Source organism: Loxodonta africana, chromosome 2 (genome assembly GCF_030014295.1).
Source record: "Loxodonta africana isolate mLoxAfr1 chromosome 2, mLoxAfr1.hap2, whole genome shotgun sequence".
NCBI classification, from domain to species: Eukaryota; Metazoa; Chordata; class Mammalia; order Proboscidea; family Elephantidae; genus Loxodonta; species Loxodonta africana.
This window is the reverse complement of record NC_087343.1, coordinates 126,434,849-126,448,760: the sequence shown is the minus strand read 5'-3', so window position 1 is coordinate 126,448,760 and position 13,912 is coordinate 126,434,849. Positions and strand designations below refer to the sequence as shown.

The window sequence follows — 13,912 nt, the reverse complement described above, 5'->3', positions numbered from 1 at the left end:
CTCTCAAACACCCTATTGCTTGGGCTTTGGCTAAGTGACTCCCTCAAGTTCTTGTGCGGACAGTCTGGTACCATTCCTAAGTCCTTTTTTCCCTACCTCTCAAAGGTTTCCTGAGCAGCTGCCATCATGCTGCACTGCGCATTGGGAAAACCTGCTTAAATTTTGGAAGATTTTGCCACTTTTACTTCTTGGCAAGAAATGGAAAAGGAAAGAAAAAAGAGGCGACATCCACATATAAACTATATATGCCTGGCCACTCCATTTGCTAGCTGTCTCATGGGCAACCTCACAAGAGATGAACAAGATTCTCTGCCATTCCATAGTGTTATCATAAATTCCTAAAACACATTCACCCTGACTAATCTAAATACACCAGTTTCACCAATTATACTGACTTGTTTAACCTTCTGTCTTCAGAAAATCACTGGCTCTAGGAGGAGAGGATATAAAGGGCCAAGCAAATTTGATTACTTTCGGGCTTCTTTATTCCTTAATGAATAATTATTTCCATTTCACATGCAAAATGAATTAAAAACCAAAGTGAATATTTCTTTATATTGAACATAGAATGCTATTAGAAATTACTAATCTCCCAAAGGATTCCGGTAGAAGAGCACAGATTAAATGTAAATACAAAAGGATGTGGTACCAAATGTTTTGAATGGCCATTTCTAAAGCACTTAATTCTTTTTCCTTTTTCAGGACAAAGGATGTGTGTGTATATCCAAGCTCTCTGACATCTCTCTCAGAATTGTCGCAGATGTCGTTTTTAATCTTTGTTTCCTCCAACAATGACTGCAGAACAGAACTCATTACATGAGTGGACGAGGTCATGCAAGAACACTGGAAATATAATTATAGGGATGAATATGTCAGGTTTTACAAAAGAGGAATCAATTTGCCAAAAATTTACCACTTTCAAATGTTATTATTTAATAGATATAAAATATTACTAGGAGATTTTGAAAGCTTCTAGGCAATAGAATAGGCAGAACACTGAAAAACTAAGCAATAAAAAACATGGTCTTGAAAATTAACTCGGTCAAGGTCCTTCTTACACTCCTGGAATCATTTAATAGGCATAAGCAAATGGAATGATCATATAAACCAAATATTTTCCAGAATTATACAAGTAATTGCAATATTTTTACCTAGAAAACCAGCCAAATATTTTGGTGTCCCAAGCAAACATTTTGGGAGAAAATTTTATTAGTTTTTGATTGCTGTGTAAGAAATTATCACAAACCTAGAGAATTAAAACAACATAAATTTATTATCTTACAGATAAAAACTGAGAGAATGTGGTGCTAGCAGACCTGTCTCATAAGAAATACTAAAGAAATCCCAAAAGTATGGCACCCAGAAACTCTTTTAACTCAGTACTGATGTCACTCCTGAGATTTACCCTTCAGCCAAAGACTAGACAAGCCCATGAAACAAAATGAGACTAAATGGGCACACCAGGCCAGGGGCAAGGACAAGAAGGCAGGGGGGGACAGGAAAGCTGCTAATGGGGAACCCAAGGTCGAGAAGAGGAGAGTGTTGAGATGTTGTGGGGTTGGCAACCAATGTCACAAAACAATATGTGTATTAATTGTTTAATAGGAAACTAATTTGCTCTGTCAACCTTCATCTAAAGTACAATTAAGAAATAAATGAATAAATAAAACTGGTCTAAAAAAAAAGAAAGTAAGAAAAAGAAATACTAAAGGAAGTTCTTCAGGTTGAAAGCAAATGACCCATACAGTAATTTGAATCCACACGAAAAATGAAAGAGCACTGGTAAAGATAATTATGTAATTATTAAAAAAGAGTGTAAATGCATTTTTATTATCCTTTTTCCTCTTGATTTAAAAAGCAATTATATATATAGATACATATATATACACACACATATATGGATGTATGTATTTGGGGGCCTATAACATATAGAAATGTAGCATATTTGTCAAAAACAGCAAAAAGGGAAAAGTGGGAGCAAAGATGTATTAACTAAAATCTGCTGCTGTCAAGTCGATTCTGACTCATAGCAACCCAACAGGACAGAGTAGAGCTGCCCCATAGGGTTTCCAAGGGTGTAATTTTTACAGAAGTAGATTACCACATCTTTCTTCTGCAGAACACCTGGTGGGTCTGAACTGCCAACCTTTCGGTTAGCAGCCAAGTGCTTAACCACTGTACCACCACGGCTCCTTAAAGATGTATTAGTCTAAGGAAATGACACCAGACAGTAACATGAATCCACAGAAACAAATGAAAAGAACGAGAAATGATAAATAAGATGGTTAATATAACACTAAAAATATGCTTTTTCTCCTTTCTTTTCCTACCTTCCTTAAAACACATAAAACAATATAAATTAATGACTAAAGTAACGTATTGTTGAGTTTGTAACATGTATAGATGCAATATGTATAATAATAATGGCACAAAAAGAGGAAAAGGAAACAGCTATATAGGAGTGATGTTTCTTTATCTCATTGGAATTAAGTTAATATAAACATGAAGTAAACTCTAGGTTAAGATGTATACTTTATTTTTACACAAATAATCCATGCCTTCTACGTTTGTTTGTCAACCGTTCCCTCCCCCACAAGGTATTTTCGTAAGTGCCACTATGTCAATTTTTTCACTCGTTGTTGTAAAAAAATTAGCATAGTTGCTTATGAAAATACCTCACAAGAGGGAGGGATTGGTTGGCAAACAAATACAGAAGGTACGTATTATTTGCATAAAATATGGTATTTTAAGCCCTATAGCAATCACTAAGGAAAAAAAAATCAACAGAAAGTTGTGAAAATAAAAATTATTCTAGGGGTTAAAATGCTGCATTATAAAATATTTACTTAAGGCAAAATAAAGCAGCAAAGGAGGAATAGAGGAACAAAAAAGGCAAGAGACTAAAAAAGTAAAATTACAGATGTAAATGAAACTGTATCAATAATATTAAATCTGAATGAATTTTAAAACTCAGTCAAAAAGCAGACATTTTCAGGCTGAATAAAAAAGCAAGATCCAACTATGTGCTGTCTACAGGAGATACATTTTAGATTCAAAGGTACAAATAGATCGGAAGTAAAAGGATGGAAAAAGATGTATCATGCAAATAGCAACAACAGTAAAGCTGGAGCAGCTATGCTAATATCAAACAAAATAGACTTAAAACAAAAAATGTTACTAGCGATAAAGGAGGGTATTTTATATAATAAAAGGGTAAATCCATCAGGAAGATCGTCTTAGTTATCTAGCGCTGCTATAACAGAAATACCACAAGTGAATGCTTTTAACAAAGAAAGTTTATTTTCTCACCATAAAGTAGGCTAAAGTCCAAATTCAGGGTGTCAGCTCCAGGGGAAGGCTTTCTCTCTCTGTTTGCTCTGGAGGAAGGTCTTTCTCATCAATCTTCCCCTGGACTAGTAGCTACTCTGTGCAGGAACCCCATATCTAAAGGACTTACTCTGCTGCTAGTGCTCCTTTCTTGGTCATATGCGGTCCTCCACTCTCTGCTTTCTTTCTTGAGAGATAAAAGGTGGTGCAAATCACACCCCAGGGAAACTCCCTTTACATTGGATCAGGGATGTGACCTGGTAAGGGTATTACAAGCCTACCCTAACCCTCTTTAACATAACATAAAATTACAATCACAAAATTGGGGACAATCACAGAATACTGGGAATCATGGCCTAACCAAGTCAATACACACATTTTCGGAGGACATAATTCAATCCACGACAAAGATATAACAATTATAAACATATATGCGCCCAAAACAGAGCCCTTAAATTCAAGACACAAAAAAGAAGGAAATAGGCAATTCAGTAATAATGGTTGGAGACTTCAACACTCCACTTTAACTAGGAAGAAGATGAACGAGTAAATGAAGACTTGAACAACACTGTAAGCCAATTAGACCTAACAGACATCTATAGAACACTCAACTCAACAACTGTAGAATATAGATTCTTCTCAAGTGCACGTGTAACATTGTCCAGGATAGACCGTGCTAGATCAGAAAACGAACCTCAATAAATGTAAAAGGGTTTAAATAATTCAAAGTCTATTCTCTGGCTGCAATGCAATAGAATTAGTAATCAGTTACAGAAAGAAGTTCAGACAGTTCATAAATACATGAAAATTAAACAAACCCATTTCCGTTGAGTGAATTCTGACTCATTGTGACCCTATAGGACAGAGTAGAACTCCCCACAGGGTTTTCAAGGAGTAGCTGACAGATTCGAACTGACAACTTTTTGGTTAGCAGCCAAGCTCAACCATAGCACCACAAGTGCTCTGGAAGTTAAATAATACACTCCTAAGTAACCAATAAGTCAAAGAAGAAACCACAAGGGACATGATAGAAAATAATATTGAGATAAACAAAAATGAAGACACAACATACTAAAACTTATGGGATGCTGCTAAAGCGGAGCTTACAGGGAAATTTATGCCTGTGAATGCCTATATTAAAAAGAAAAATCTCAAATGAATAATGTAACCTTATACTTTAAAAAGAGAAGCAAACTAAACTTAAAACAAATAGAAGGAAATGACAAAAATTAGAGTGAAGAGAAATAAAGAATAGAAGAATAAAGAGAACATTGAAACCAGAAGTTGATTCTTTGTAAAGATCCACAAATTACCAAGCCTTTATCTAGACTAAGAAAAAAATAGAGAAGATTCAAATTACTAAACCAAGAATAAAGGAGAGAACATTACTCTGACCTTATGGAAATAAAAAGAATTATAAAGGAAGGTTATGAACAATGTACAGCAATAAATTAGATAATCTAGATGAAATGAAGGAAGTCCTAGAAAGACAAAAACAACTGAAACGAATTCAAGTAGAAGTAGAAAATCAGAATATATCTATAACAAGTAAAGAGATTGACTTTGTGACCAAAAACCTACTCACAAAGAAAAGTCCAGGTCCAGATGACATCAGAGGTGAATTCTACCAAATATTTAAAGAATTATTACCTATTTTTCAAAACTTCTTCCAAAATATAGAAGAGGATGAATACTTCCTAACTCATTCCCTGAGGCCCTGACACCAAAACCAGATAAATACATTGCAAGAAAACTACAGACCAATATCACGTATGAATATGCACACAAAAACTCTCAACAAAGTACTAACAAACTGAATCCAGCAACGTATAAAAAGGATTATACACCACAACTAAGTGGGATTTATCCCCAAAATGCAAGGTTGGTTCGACATAAGAAAATCCATGTAATGTTGTTCTTGTTAAAAGCCGCTGAGTCAGTTCTGACTCATAGCGTCCCTGTGTACAAAGGAACGAAACACTGCCTGTCCTGCGCCATCCTCACAATCGATGCTATGCTTCAGCCCATCGTTTCAACCACTGTCAATCCATCTCGTTGAGGGTCTTCCTCTCTTTCACTGACCCTCTACCAAGCATGATGTCCTCCAGGGACTGATCCCTCCTGATAACATATCCAAAGCACATGAGGCAAAGTCTTGCCATCCTGGCTTCTAAGAGCATTCTGGCTGTACTTCTTCCAAGACAGATTTTTTTGTTCTTTTGGCAATTCATGTGTATTCAATATTTTTTCCAACACTGTAATTCAAAGGCATCAATTCTTCTTCAGTCTACTTATTCATTTTCCATGGCTTTCATTTGGGCTTCAAGATGGGAATGGAGGCTGTGATGGTTACAATTTTGTGTCAACTTGGCTGAGCCGTGACTCTCAGTGGTTTGTAGTCATCCTCAATAATGTGATCTGATGTGATCAATCAGTTGTAAGCACAGTTTCCTCAGAGGTGTGGTCCTCACCCTACATATATATATATATATATATGGATGACTGGCAAAGCTTGCTCACTTGCTCTGGATCCTGCATCTGGCTTGTCATCATATGACCTCTGGTTTTGGGGATATGAGCCAGCAGCCTGCCATACTGCCTGCCAATTCTGGGATTCTTCAGCCTCTATAGCCTGTGAGCCAGCAGCCTGCCATCTTACCTGCAGATCTTGGAATCGTTAGCCTCTGCAGCCCATGAGCCAGCAGCATGCCATCTGACCTGTCTATCATGGATTCATCAGCCCTAGAGCTACACAAGTCAGGAGAAGCCCCCAGCCTGATGCCTGACCCATGGACTTGGGACTTGCCAGCCTCTACAACCGCGTAAGCTATTTCCTTGAGATAAATCTCTCTCTCTGTGTGTACATATATATACATATACATATATATATATGCTTCATTGGTTTTGCTTCTCTAGAGTACTTAGCTTAAAACGTTTTTAAAGAGGTTCATTAGGCTTTTCTGTATATAAGATTATGTCATCTGTGGCTAGAGAGAGTTTTACTTCATTTTCAATTTGAATGCCTTTTATTTAATTTTCTTAATTGCCCTGGCTAGAAACTCCAGTACAATGTTGATTAGAAGTGGTAAAAAGAGACATCCTTGTCTTGTTCCCAATCTTAAGGGAACAACATCTAGTCTTTCACCATAAAGTATGATATTAGCTGTGAGTTTTTTTTTTTTAATTAGGTGCTCTTTATCAGGTTGAGGAAGTTCCCTTCTATTCTTAGACTGTTGAGTGCTTTCATGATGAAAGTGCTCTGAATTCTTTTGATGGTATACCACACTTATACCATATAAATAGAATAAAAGTGTAATATGGTATATTATATTTATTCTATATAAATAGAATAAAAAATCAGTAACCACATGATCATCCCAATAGATGCATAAAAAAGCATTTGACAAAATTTAACATCTTTTCATTATAATATCACTCAACAATCTAGGAATGAAAGGGAACTTCCTCAATCTGATAAAGGGCATCTAATTAAAACAAACAAACAAAACAAAACAAAAAACCACAGCTAACAAACTTTATTGTGAAAGACTAGATGTTTTTCCCTTAAGATCAGGAACATAACAAGAATGTCTGCTTTCACCACTTCTAATCAGCACCATACTGGAGGTTCTAGCCAGGGCCATTAAGTAAAAAAATAAAATAAAAGGCATCCAGATTGGAAATAAAGAAGTAAAACTCTCTCTAGTCACAGATGACATAATCTTATAACAAAAGTCTAACAAATCTTCTTAAAAAACAATTCAAATTAATAAACGAGTTTACCAAAGTCACAGGATACAAGATCAATATACAAAAATCAATTGTTATTTCTATACACTTGTAATAAACCATGAAAAAATAAAATTAAGGAACAATTCCATTTACAATAGTATCAAAAAAACTTAGGAATAAATTTAACAAAACTTATACTCTGAAAACTCAAAACTATTATTGAAAGAAATAAAGATCTAAATAAATGGAAAAAACATCCATGTTTATGGAACAGAAGACTTACTATTGTTAAGATGGCAATACTCCCCCAATTGACCTATAGATTCAATGCAATCTTGATCAGAAAGTTCCAAATTGTATCCATTGTAAACATGTGTATCACAAGATAATGTCAGACTTTCAGGGAAAACAAACAAACAAAAAAAAAAACCTTCTCTAGTCTTGCAGATTTTGGAAAACAAATTAAACAGGTTTTTTTAATGCAAGACTGCTCTGCAACTTAAATATCCTCATGAGCACTGTGACTCAGCATTTCCTGAAATTATTTAACAACAGAAGTCTTTTTTTTTCATGGATCACGATTAACATATAAAGGGATATTTGTTTCTCCCGCACATATTTTAGAAAATGCTGCTCTAGTGGATACAAACTCTGTTGGTCTACCTCCTCTTCTCTCCCTAGCAAATGCAGTCAGGCAATCTGTCAGGCAAACAGTCAAAAAATCAGGCCCATATGCCTAAGCATGTAAATCTAAGGCTTTTATTAAGTCAAAGCTTCATTTCAGTGTATTTGTTCATGATTATCTCTCAACGGGATAACTGAAATGCTTCATACAACCTGTGTGTCTGAAACGCACACACGCACTCCTTCTTAGTGGTGGTACAATAAGCTTTCATGAGTTTGGAAAGGACATGTACAGATACCAGTGAATAATGAATGGCTTCTCTAATTAACCAAACATTTGCACCACTTCCAAATTGTCTAATAGCTCCCAAGAGAGTAATTAATACAGCAAAACAAGGACACATCAAAATCAACTCAGCAAAATCCAGAGTGTAGGATCTCTATGCTTCAAACGACCTGGGTAATTCAACAAATAAATAGCAAAGATATATAAAGAGAGGTAGGGGAATGTTTAGATTAAGAAAAAATTTTTAAAAAAACTTTTTTTAATGGGCAAAATTAAACTACACTAGGTATACACGCTTGGGTGAAAATGCTTAAAGAAATTAAAAAACTCATTATCATAAAAGTCAGGATGGTAGTTGCTTTTACAGAAGAAGGAAGGAATTGTGATTGGGATGGGGCAAGCGGAGTTTCTGAGGTGGATGCAAAGCTCTATTTCCTGACCTTTGCGATGGTATCCCATATAACAATTCATTATGCTATAATAATACTTTATGCCATACAGTCAGTCACACATCCCTTAACATCCACGATACGTTCTGTGAAATAGGACATTATGTGATTTGGACATTGTGCAAACACGCCTCAATCGAGAGCAGTAACATTCATTGATTTTCCACCTTCTTGGTGTTTGATAACTTTTTGTTTCACTTCCAAATAGATACTCCTCCTTTGCCACTTGCTGCTGCTATCATTAGCACTGGCTTTGCTGCATTTGGGAGCCATGATACACTTCACAGCAAAATTTTTAAAGAAAATTAAACAGAGAGATAACACTACAACACTCAAGAGACGCACAATACACAAGATTGGATGCTGCTGCCTATGAACAGAAGCATAGACTGTTATACGGTAAACTTTTCATTTTTAAGTAGAAAAAGTTCACATTAAAATAACAATAGAAAGTACAGTACATAAGCCAGTAATATAGGCATTTATTATGATTATCAAGACATATGTATTATAGATTATACATGTACTGTACTATTATATGCCTGGCAGTGTGATCACTCTGTTTAGAAGAGACATGAGATACACGTGCTGCATGAGGAAGCTGTTGTGTTCGCTATGTCCAGTTACTACGTCCATCCACTACGTCCTGATCTCCGACTGGGATTTCTGAATGCTATTATAACCTTATGGGACCACAGCCGTATATGCGGTCAGGTATTGCCCAAACTGATGTTGTGTGGCACATGACTGTATATAATAATTCATGTGTTATATTCATTATGCTATATGTAGTTTTCTGAATGTGTTTTACTCTACGACTAAAAAAAATTTTTTATGTATACATCAAGGAATACATTCTCATTCTTTTTGTTCAGAAAACTGGCCTTCAGTGGGGGAGATCTCAGCATCCTTTCTCCTGATACTCAACACCTTTCCCTGTTACCACATTAAAACATAACATTTCCATAGGCAGTAGAAGACATGTGCACATACCCTTCCAACAACAGTGCTTTTTCTCCTTTGTTCTTCATGTAAGAGCCAAATAAAGTATGCATATGGCACGCAACTGTTTTTTTTTAATCACTCTAATTAGTTCTTTACTGAAGCCATTGAAGTTTACTACAAGGTTACCCTTTTTTTTTTTCAATGCAACAAGACATTCATAATATGCTCCTTGCACGGTATGTAATTCAGTTTTACCCTGTACAATAATTGAATTGAATTTCTGATGCTGTAAATAATTAAATACTTGGACATGGAAGGACAAGTGATTCAAAAGTTGACTGGAATGATATAAAATATCAAAAATATTGAAAAATGTGTTGCAAAATGTTTAGAAATAGACTTTTTATTATGCCCAGCATAATACAAATGTGTTTTAATCTAAATATTATCTTAAACACTTGAAAATTCCTAAACTCAAATTCAGTTACACACAACTAAACACAGAACATGAACTGTTTAGGAGCTGAAGAGAAATAAAATATGCTAAACTATAAAACACATGTCTACCCACCTTCTTATTCTTAGACATATGTGATGTGATTGATTGCCAACAGGATTAAATATTCACTATCCAAATTTAACCCAATATAACAATTCTTCCCAACATCCGTGCCATTGCTGGGTCGCCGCCCAGGGTCCTCCTCAGTGCGTGAGGCAAGCTGTTGAGGCGCAGCCAGGGAAAACCGGGACGCTCAAACCAGACAACTGCAAAATCCTGTCACAAATGTGGGGAAGCATTTTGGAGAGCTATGCCAAATCTTTGCTGCTTATATGAGTAAAACTGCCCAACTGCGAGACAAAGCAGACCTCCTGGTGAGTGTAATCAAAGTGTATGCCTCTACAGGGACCCCAAATTTAAAGCAGGGCCTGAAAAAACTTTGCTGATGAGTTTGCCAAACTTCAGGATTATCGACAAGCAGAGGTTGAGAGACTTGAAGTCAAAGTAGTTGAACCTCTGAATGCTTGTGGAACTACTGTAAAAACTAAGCAGGATAACCTCAAAGCAACATTAGTAGCAAGGAAACGAGAAGCTAAGCAGTTAACACAGAAGAAACATGTCAGCAAAACGTGCCTGATCAACATGTTATGTCACAGGCAGAAACAGAATTACAGAGAGCTACACTGGACACCATCTGAACAACTCATCACCTGGAGGAAACTATTGACAACTTTGAAAACCAGAAAATAAAGAATGTATTTTTAGAAGTTATCTCTATTGAAATGTTATTTCGCTGCAAAGCTTTAGAGGTCTACACTGCTGCCTACCAAAATATAGAAAAGGTTGATGAGGAAGGAGATTTAGAGGTTCTCCAAAACTCAGAGATATTGAGATATTTTAAGAGCAAATTCAAAGTCACCTCTCCAGAGATCACTGTCAGCTACGTGTGTATCTGGAACATGAAAGGTATCCACTTGTTGACTAAGAAAACATCAAAAAACAGATGATGATGACGAAGGTGATGAAGTCTTAGACATTACAGAAGAAAATTAATTTTCTTAAGTATACTCTACATTTCTACTTTCATCTTAAAATGATTCAGAATCCAGAATTACTAAATTGTAAAACTTCAAAATAGCTTGATACGTTAAACCTCAAAATGAAAAGCTACTGGAAATGTAAAAATAACTAAAGGAAATTTATGCTGACCAAAAATGAAGGTTTTAAAAAAATATTACACACTAGTCATTTCAATGTCCTACCTAGTTGTATATCATCTTCTTGTGTAAATTTCATTTTTAAGATTATTTATTTCAAAGTATTTCATATTAGTGTACTGTACCTGGTAGAGATTGTTGTAAGTGGGTGACAAAAACCAAAAGATCTAACAGTTCCATGTAGCTTCTTTTAGGTGAAGACTCCATGCTTTCATCAGTAGAAAAGTCTCCCCTCTTATCTAGCTGTCTGGTTAAACACAAAGTCTATTCTGTGAAATCTTAAGTTAGGAAAGGCAAATTTTCTTTTTTTTTTTTTTTTTAGCCTTTACTAAAACCTGAAGTTTCATCATTTGACCTATAAATTTACTTTCAACAACAATGGAATCAAACAGAATTTAAAAAATGGGACGCCAAGATATCAGATGTCAGATAGAGTGCCTTGCAGCAGACCAGTGCTCCCATTGAGAACAATCAGAAAAATTGGGTAAACAGAAAAAGAAACTCTATTTGAAAGAATAGGAGAGATAATGAATTAGCCAGGACTTGAGGGTCTACAATTTGGAAACACCAGAAGAAAACTGACATAAGTCACTTCTCCTCTGAGGGGATTTTCCAATTCTTGGAAACATTATCAGGCTCAGAAGACAAGCAAAAGGCGGCAGCTAAGCCACCAGAGTTTTAAGTAAATTCATAGGAATACAGAGGCAAAATTTGAGGTTGATACTGCTAAGGCAACCAGGATGTGAGAAAACAATATTCTAGAGATAAGGAAGACACAGAAACATATGGCCAATACCAAACACTGATTGTCCCCTCAAGGCATTTGCTGAATAAGCTATGTAGAGCAAAAGACTAACAAGCATAGCCAAAAGCAGCTAAAAAAATAGAGTGAAGGCTTTGACGTCTCAGGGTATTGGAGTTATAAAATTGGAGTTTCAAGACTTATTGAGGAAAAGGTCCCTAGGAAACAACACAGGCTGTTAGTTAGGACCTTGAAGGACTAGGGAAAGAAAGAGGAAGACCAAGATGAAGGCTGCAGAAGAACTTCAAGTCAACTCAGATTTTGATTGGTTTGAGGTGATCAGGCCCTCTGCTACCTTCTAGAGAATAGAAGAGTCCTCCAAGAAGGAGAAAACATTATTCAGCGCCCCTAAAATTCTCATATGCAATGTCCACATTTATTCAAACTTGCAAAGCATAGCAAGAAACAGAACCAAAAAAAAAAAATAGATACTGCATGTTTACACAGCCTTACGCAAGCAGCGTTTGCCAACCCACCGCGCCCTCCTCCTGTGAGATATTTTTGTAAGCGTGCTATGCTATTTTTACAGCAACATGTAAAAAAATTAGCATAAGGGCACTTACGAAAATACCTTGAAGGGGAGGGCATGGTTGGCAAACAAACATAGAAGGCACACGTTATTTGCATAAAAATATGGTAATAGAAACAGATACACAGCTGACCCAGATGTTAGAGTTGTCTACCAATGACTTTTAAATAATTGTGATTATTAACACATTCAAGAAAACAGATGACAAGAGAAAGCATTTCAAAAAGAAATTGCATGATGGAAAAACATAACTAAAATTTAAAACTCAATAGGTAGGTTAACAGCAGACAGACCTCAACTCGAGAGATTTTGTGATCTGGTAGATTGGTCTGTAGAAAATACAAGCAAAGCAAAAAAAATTATGAATAAAAAATAGAACATAACAGACATGTGGAGTATGATAACAGGCTTTTAATGTACATGTAATGGAGTCCAGATGGAGAGGAGAGAATGCAGTAAAAGCAATATTTGAAGAGATACTGGCAGAGATGTTTCCAAAACTGCTGAAAGATGCCAAGTTACATATTGAAGAGCCAGTATGACCTCATACAGGATAAATATAACAACAACAAAAAAAACCTAGGAACATCATAATAAAACTGCTGAAAACCAAAAAAAAAAAGAGAGAATCTTAAAACTAGGCAAAGAATAAAAGTCACATTTCCTTCAACAGAAATGATGGAACCCACAAGATAGTGGTACAATTTCTTAAAAGTGTTGAAAGAGAATAAACTACCAATGTAGATTTCTATACAAAGCAAAAATATCTTTTTAAAATGGAGGTGAAATAAAGACATTTCCAGACAACAAAAAATGAGAAAAGTTGTCGTGAGCATAAATGCACCAAAAAAAAAAGAAAAAAGAAGGTGAGTTCTTTGGGCAGAAGAAAACTGACTTTGATCCCAGATGGAAACAAGAAAATGTAGGAAGAAATGAAGACTGATAGAATGTGTAATAAAGGTGCGCTTAAACCTAAATAAATTTGACTACTCAAGCAATAATAATATTTATTTATTTATTATAATCCTGTAATAATAATATGGGATTTAAGATACATGTAAAACCAAAATTCAGGACAACCATAATTTTAAAAAGCAGGAAGAATAAATGGTAACGGACCGTTCTGAGGTTCTAACATTATCTAGCATTAAAAGGATCATAAGGAGATATTTTAACAACTTTATCTATGAAATTTAAAACTTCACATGAAATGGACAAAGTGCTTAGAAATTATGACTCATCAAAACTTAGTGCCCTGATGGTGTAGTGGTTAAGAGCTCAGCTGCTAACCAAGAGATTGGCGGTTTGAATCCACCAGTGCTCCTTGGAAATCATATGCGGTTGTTCTACTCTGTCTAAATCTTATACCTATTAAAGAAATTGATTCTGTAATGAAAAAAAAAAAAAAAAAGCCTTTCCACAAGGAAACCTCCAAGTTCTAATAGCTTCACTGGTAAAAATTTCCAAATATTTTTAGAAAATACCAATCTTACAGAAACTGT

General features: G+C 35.5%; 1 pseudogene; it reads left to right on the top strand.

Annotated features, from left to right (window-relative positions):
* Window positions 1–4,763: 4,763 nt before the first annotated feature.
* On the top strand, window positions 4,764–10,825 carry LOC100677036 (CBY1-interacting BAR domain-containing protein 1-like; annotated as a pseudogene).
* The last annotated feature ends 3,087 nt before the right edge of the window (window positions 10,826–13,912 follow it).